Genomic DNA, 7571 nt, shown 5'->3' with positions numbered 1-7571 from the left:
GGCATGTTAATTTGGGGATTTTGTGTGTGTGTGTGTGTGTATAGGAAATAGGGAACCAATAAAAAGTTGCAGGCCAAGGAGGGAGCTGGTTAAGTTTTCACCTTAAATGAATCCCCCTTGGTAGCGTCCCATGTGAAAACTGAGCAGGTGCCATACAGGCCAAAGAGGCATCTTAGCAAGGACAGCAGGTCATAAGGGAATGCTGCCTTTTGAAAAAATGCTTCCTTTCAAAGCTTCTTAATTAGATGAAAATATAGGAGGTGGACAATTTACTTCTAACAGGTAAAGGGATTATGCTGTGTGGAACGTCACTAAATACCCGAGGACATCAATTTAACAGAAAAGAATTAGGATTTAAGAAGAGGAAAAATTCAAGGTTGGATTAAGGATAGGAATGACAAAGGAGACAAATTGTATTCAAGGATGAAAATAAGGGTCTACTTTGAAAGAGAATTGGACAGAAGAGCATTCAATAAAGGAAGAGAGAACAGGGAAGAATTACAAACTTCTTGACAACGTGGTACTAATTTCCCAAATTACCTTTAACCAGGCCAGTCTAAAAGTTGCAAATACAGCCCAGTTTGCTGTGTTGAAACTTGACTGAAATATCAGTATGTGTGTATAGACATATATGTACTGCTGGTACTTGTATTACAGATGCTCATTTAATTCTCAGTGGTGGTAGAAACCAATCCTGATGGAACATCTCAATTTAGATTTCAAGGTCCTAGCTTGACTCCGAATGGAAGAAAAGATGTGACAGCTGCCATTTAGTCAGCACATGGAAAATGTTTGTTTTCTTTTTGCTTTCTGGCTGCAAAAACTTACGTTTTTACACCTCCCCTTCTACCACCACCTCAAATAACCATGACACTAAAAAAGTAGATATACTAAGAATAATCACTTAACCCCATCAAGTTTATTTCTTACATCAGAGTTTATTATACTGAAATACAAGCTACATTTTTACAAAATAGAAATTCTTTAGGTGGGTTGACTTATTTCTGGATAACCTAAATATGCTGATTTGTTTTATGAACATTTATTTTATAAAAATGGTCACAATATATTTTTGAAGTTAACTGATTTATTGAGGGAGTAGGAGGGAGTTGACAAAAGTCTACATGCATAGACAGTCCTAAAAGTATATCTCAAACATGAAGATGTAAATTTGAGAGTTAATGATACAAATTGCAGCAAAAACATTTTACAGGCAAAGAGTGTTTTGGTGTTTATAAAAGAAAGCTGAAGTCCTTTTGAAAGGCTTTTGAACATATATGCATGCTCATATACTATATGCATATATAGGTGTGCTTCATTTTGAGAAAGTTCGCTATAATTCTAGCATCAAATTTACAAAACAGGTTTAGTGTTGACTGACTGAAGAACTCACCACAGGTTTTACTTCAACTGCTTACATTCAAAAGTATTCAATTTACAATTTTTAGGTACTTACTGTGTAACGTAAGTACATCTATACATAAATACTTTTATGCATACATAATCTAAACATAGCAAATAGCTGCAGCTATTTTCTAAGGTGTTTGGCTTAGTGAACCTTTTTTTACATCTTAATAGTTTTAAAATCAAATATATAGGAGTCAGTCTTTATTAGGGTGTATGTTATCACAAAGGGATAAAAATCAGTAATGGGACTGAAAATAGTATACCCACTAAGTTATATTAAGTCATTGGTTGAAAACACCAAATTATTCAAAACCATCCGTTTTAAGAGATACACCCCACTTTAAATTCCCTCTTATTAATTTACAGATGTCGTGTTTTGTATTCCTGTTCTCACCTTTGTGCCTCCTCCTTTGAAAAAATTCTCTTCACACCAAATTCTTAAAACTGAATCAGAATCACAGAAAATCCAACCCCCTTTTCTCTCTTCTGCACATGGCTACAAAAATTCTAATAGTAACAAGATAGTTTGAAAGAAATACCTCTATATACTTTTCATCAGCATTGTATTTGCAAACTTATTGAAATCACTTTTTTAAAAAAGCAGGATCTCTATGGCTTCCTGTCTTTCGGGGTTCCTTCTAAGGTACGAATTACTTAATTGCTAAGAATTTTATTTTCAGTTGTCTATATTTCATCAGCCTATATAATTAACCATCTTTTACACTAAATCTGTTGTATGCTAAGTAGAAGACCTACCATAAGCTAGAGCAAAAACTTTTTCTTAGGAGGACTAATGCTGTTAAAGGCAAGTGGTTTCGTTTCAATTAAAACTATATTCCTGCCTGTTACTGAGATAACTCTAAAAAATTAAGTAGTAAAAAAAATCTCCATGGGATGTGCCCTAACACAAACTACTCTGCCTATTCAACCAGCACCATAATTTTTAACATTCACTTAGCACCTATGTGTAATTAAACAGGCATCATTTGAGAACATTCCAGTTGCTAAATAGTACCTCATTATTAATTAGTATATGCCATGGCCCTATTTCTCTGCTCAGTTCTAGTAATATTTTAGCAGTGACAAAGTAGTGTCTAGCCCAAATATTTTCATTTTGTTTCACTTTGATTGAAACAAACATTTGATTTTCTTTCATCATGTGCTGTCACAGTGACATGGATTCAATAACTTAATCATAATGACCCCCAAGGTTCTAATCAAAGAAGAAAAAAACGATCACCTAGCATCTCTCATCTACCTTTTAATTTCTATGTTAAGAGAGAAACAAAACCTTCAAGCTCCCAAGTAGCTTTTCCTCTTCTTTAAACTTTATTGGAAATAAGGCATTAGAGGTGATTAGTGCTAATCTCACTTCTGTTTTCTTTACTCCTTGACATCACTTTCTACATGCAGTCCTCCAGGTCACCTGCTTCAAAACCATCAGTTCCTTAAAAACAAAGATTTACTGGATTCTCTACCGAAGGTACTAATTCAAAATCTCTGGAGTAATGAAGGTCTACATTTTTAAAAACAAGCTTCCCAGGTGGGGGTTACTCACCAATAAGCTTAAGAACAATTACCCTATATATTATACAAAATATCTGCCCAATGTTAATTTTAGTTGTGTGAAGGTTGGCAGAGGATTAGGGTAAATCAGCTAAGCATAGTGGCTCATGTCTGCAATCCCAGCACTTTGGGAAGCCAAAGGCAAGAGGATTACTTGAGGTCAGGAGTTAAGAGAGCAGCCTGGGCAACACAGCAAGACCCTGTCTCTACAAAAAAAAAGAAAAGAATATATTTTTAAATTAGCTTAGTGTACTAGCAGTGTAGTCCCAGCTACTTGGGAGGCTGAGGCAGGAGGATCACTTGATTCCAAGAGTTGGAGATTACAGTGAGCTATAACTGAGCTGTGTGCCTGGACAGCAGAGCAAGATCCTGTTTCAAAAAAAAAAAAAAATCAGGATAAATAAATTTTAAGAGAGTCTATACCAACTATCTGAGTTACACTAAAAACCTGTTATGAAGAAGAGAGTATATGAGATTACGGCCCTCTGGAAAAAGTGCATTTATAAAACCAAAGGTTTGGACTACATAGATTTAAGACCCATTTCAGCCCTAAAATCCTGACTTAATTTTTCTTTGTCTCCTCATATTGACAGGGGATGGAATGCAAATATGTTTGCATTCCAAAGAATAAGAAGTCCCAAAGCTACCTCTAGTCTTGGCAGATGGCCCATAAAAACATGCTCTGTTGATCTGACTTTAACAACTCTAAAATAAAATCCTATGCTACATGTATTCCTAAGTACCTGCTGCTCACAACCGGTCATTCTTCAATCTTGCCTTGGTACTTATTCTGCTGTAATTGTATTTATATGCCAGAACAAGAAATAGTTTGGCTAAACCAAGATTACACAAACATTTGCTATTACCTATAGTATAATGTGTTAAGGAAGAAAAGGGCAGAAATAAGTTGAGTATTCAGGCTGAGGGCTTCCAATATGCCCATTAAGTCATATATCATAACTCAAATTCACATCAATACCATCAAGGTAGTCAGAATAAAACAGCACTGCAATCCTTGTTAGATGTATAAATACCAGTTTCCTTTCTAAAATCAAGCGCTAACATTTATAGTAATTCCAGTGACTGGAAAAAAAAAAAAAAAGAAAATGTGTATTGATAAAGCTACACTTTTAAAAAATGATGTAACTTCTAATTTAAAGTATCAATTTCACATATTGTTTCCCCCATTTCCTAACTCCAATAAAATGACAGTGAAGAAATAAAACAAGCATTACTTCTCAAGGACAAAAAGCACGCAAGAGTTGGTATTGCACTCCCTAAGGGCAAAAGTGGGCTTTGGGGATTCCAGAAAACAAAATGGTACAATGCCTTCAAAATGCTGAGGGAACATTCTTTTCAACCTCAATTTGTACAGCCAACCAAAGTATCACTCAATGTATGCTCAAGTATAAAGATAAGATAATGACAGTTTCACTCACGTAAGAGTTCAGGTATATACAACCTGCCCCTGCCAATCCACCTAGATGTTTACTTTGAAAGCTACTGGAGGATAAGCTTCAGCAAAATGAAAGCAGAAACAGAATGGTGAGGGAAAGCATACTAAGTGACCAGCCCAGATTACTGCAGAGATGGAGATTTTGGGGGTTTGGTGAATGGTTGCTAAAAAAAAATTTTCCACAGTTGCCTCTCAGGACTGGGGTGGAGGGGAGGGCAGAAGACTAATGCTTCTTATTATAAACTCTTTAGTACAATTTCTTGATATTTACATGTTATTAAAATTTTAAAAAATTTTTAAATGACAACTGGTAACATTTTGAAAACAGAGAACAACAGAATTTCAAATTAAGCTGGTACAAGCCCTGGCCCAAGCCACCACCTCACTCCTATTACCTGCAAGGCCCTACATGACTTCTGCCCTCCCCTTTCCCCTTTCACTTATCAAAACTCCACTCCATGCTCACAGTGCTCAAGCTACACAGCCTCCTCAGCTTGCCACAAATGCATCAGGCACATTTCTGCATTGGGGTCTTCACATGTGGCGTTCTTGTGGATTGGTGAGCTTTCTCTAGAAGCTGCATTGCTTACTCCTTCACTTCCTTCAAGTCTGTATTCAAATGTCACTTGCTTTACCTGTATCAAATTTTAACTGCCTACTGTACTCTTCTGTTAATATCATTTAAGATAAATTTTGCTTCTTTCCCCCACCACAAGCTAAGCTCCATGAAGGCAGGGAATTTTGTTTACCTATTCCCTAGCTCGGTGTCTGACACACATTTGGCAATCAATGAGTATTTGCTGAGTGAATAAATCAATGAGTGGATGTCATGAATCAAGTTCTTTTTCAGTTACCTATATCATTCTATCACATACCTTAAAGTAAAAGCTCACTCAAAGGAAAAGTATATGGCTTTTGACAGCAAAGACTTCAAGGGCCTCAAGGGTGTTAATACTGTTTAAAAATAAAGTATATAACCCTCATCAAAGAGGGTTTTCTACTATTCAATATCTCAAAATTTCTTTGGGGATTCCAGAAAATAAAATGGACTGGTAAGCAATTCAAACTTTTGTCTCCAAAGATTGGTCTACTTATAAATTGACTCACTGTTGGTTTCCAGATTGCTACGTATGTTCAAACCTAATTCCATGCCTGTCTTTTAAGATGTGGCTTCCCCTGTACTCTACCCAAGACGTTTGGGCTCAAGATTTTTTACGAAAGGAGGGCTAACATAGTTAGAAACTAAACTTCAGTGCATTCAATTAAAAACAAACAAACAACAGCTGGGCACAGTGGGCTTATACCTATAACCCTTTGAGAGGCCAAGGTGAGAGGATTGCCTGAGCCCAGGAGTCTGAGATATCAACCTGGGAAACACAAGGAGACCCTCTCTCTACGCAAAATTTAAAAATTAGCTGGGACTGGTGGCACACACCTGTAGTCCCAGCTACTCAGGAGGCCGAGGCGGGAGGATTGCTTGAGCCCAGGAGATGGAGGCTGCAGTGAGCTGTGACCGTGCCACTACATTCCAGCCTGGGCAAAGAGCAAAACCTTATCTCAAACAAATAAATAAATAAATAAAAATCAGGACGCCCCTCCACAGTATCTCAAAATTAAGTAGCAAAATAAAAAGTACTTGGACAAAATCCCACTGGTTTTGATTAGTTACATAACTGTTACTACCTCTAAAAATGTAGGTAAAATTTGCTCTCATGGCTGTGGCTTAAAAACATACTTAAAAATTACAATCCTGTCAGAAACAGTGGTGCATGCCTACAGTCTCAGCTACTTAGGAGGCTGAGGCAAGATCACTTGAGCCCTGGGCTTTGAGGCTTTAATGCACAATTATCACAGCTGTGAACAGCCACTGCACTCCAGCCCGAGCAACATAGCAAGACCCCACCTTTGGAAAACAAATTGCTATTCTATTTACATTGACAAATAAATGATAAACTTTAAGGGCTTGATACGTTTTAAAAACCCCAATTTAAAAAACTATAGGATGAAGTAATTCCAATATCTGAGTACATACTACGTGAAAGGCACAGTGCTATGTATCAAAGATCCAAAGCTAAAGTAAATAACACTGACCAAAACACACAAGGTAAAACAAACACAGCTGCGATTAACCCTAAAACATGTGACACCACGAGAGGTGTCATAACAGAGGCATAAACAAGGTACCTACCTCCACATCACAACTAGAGTTGCAATGCATTTCAGTAGAGGGCATGGAGCAGGGAATCTCATAAGAGTACTGATATTCTAATTGAGATTTCACAGAATGAATGCAAGAAAATAAGGGCATCTGTGTAGTAGGAAGAACATGAGCAAATCCACCTAATTTTGAGAGCCTATTCCGTAGATACCAGGTGCTACACATACAAAGATGGAAGCCAGTCCCCCTCTCCCAAGAAGCTCAGTCACATGGGGGAAGAAATGAATCAACCGTAATGTACTGACCTGACAAACAAGGAATAGATCAGCACTCTCAAGCATGCTCATGACCCACTGTGGTTTTGGTATGACTCCATCAAAGGATCCAATGATGTCTCAACCATAAGCAAATAACCCAATCCAATGCCACAAATGTCAGTAACAGAGCAGCAAAAGATTAGACAGCTTTCCTGGAGGTAGTATACAAACTCAGTTTTGACACAGTAGGAAACTGGAGATGTCCAGGAGGGGCAGAAGGAGGAACGAAAACACATGACATATTCAGATACAGCAGAGATCTGAACACTAAAAACAAAGAACATGCAATAGAAATTGTAAGTGCCCTTTGCAGAAAAAGTCTGACTATGCCTAGAAGATTCTTGTGTGGCTGGGAGCTTTAGTACACAGCAAAGCAGTGACAAGAGATGAGGCTAAAAATTTTGGCTGGGGTTGAATTCTGAAAATTCTTGAATAGCAGGTCAATGGCAGGCTTACCCTCCTTTAAAGAATTCCAACACTCAACAGGACTGAGGGGGAAAAATAAATCAAGGACTTTATATTTAAGCAGCATTTATTGATCACATAATTTGAGTCAGGACTTAAGTTGTTAAATCCTCACAATCCTGAGGGTTAATAATCACCAGTGTTACAAATAAGAAAAAAGTTGAGATAAGTCACTTGCCCTCAAAACACACAATTATGAAAG

Source organism: Cebus imitator, unplaced genomic scaffold, assembly GCF_001604975.1.
Source record: "Cebus imitator isolate Cc_AM_T3 unplaced genomic scaffold, Cebus_imitator-1.0 Scaffold453, whole genome shotgun sequence".
In the NCBI taxonomy this organism is placed as follows: Eukaryota; Metazoa; Chordata; class Mammalia; order Primates; family Cebidae; genus Cebus; species Cebus imitator.
Note: the sequence above shows the minus strand (reverse complement) of the source record.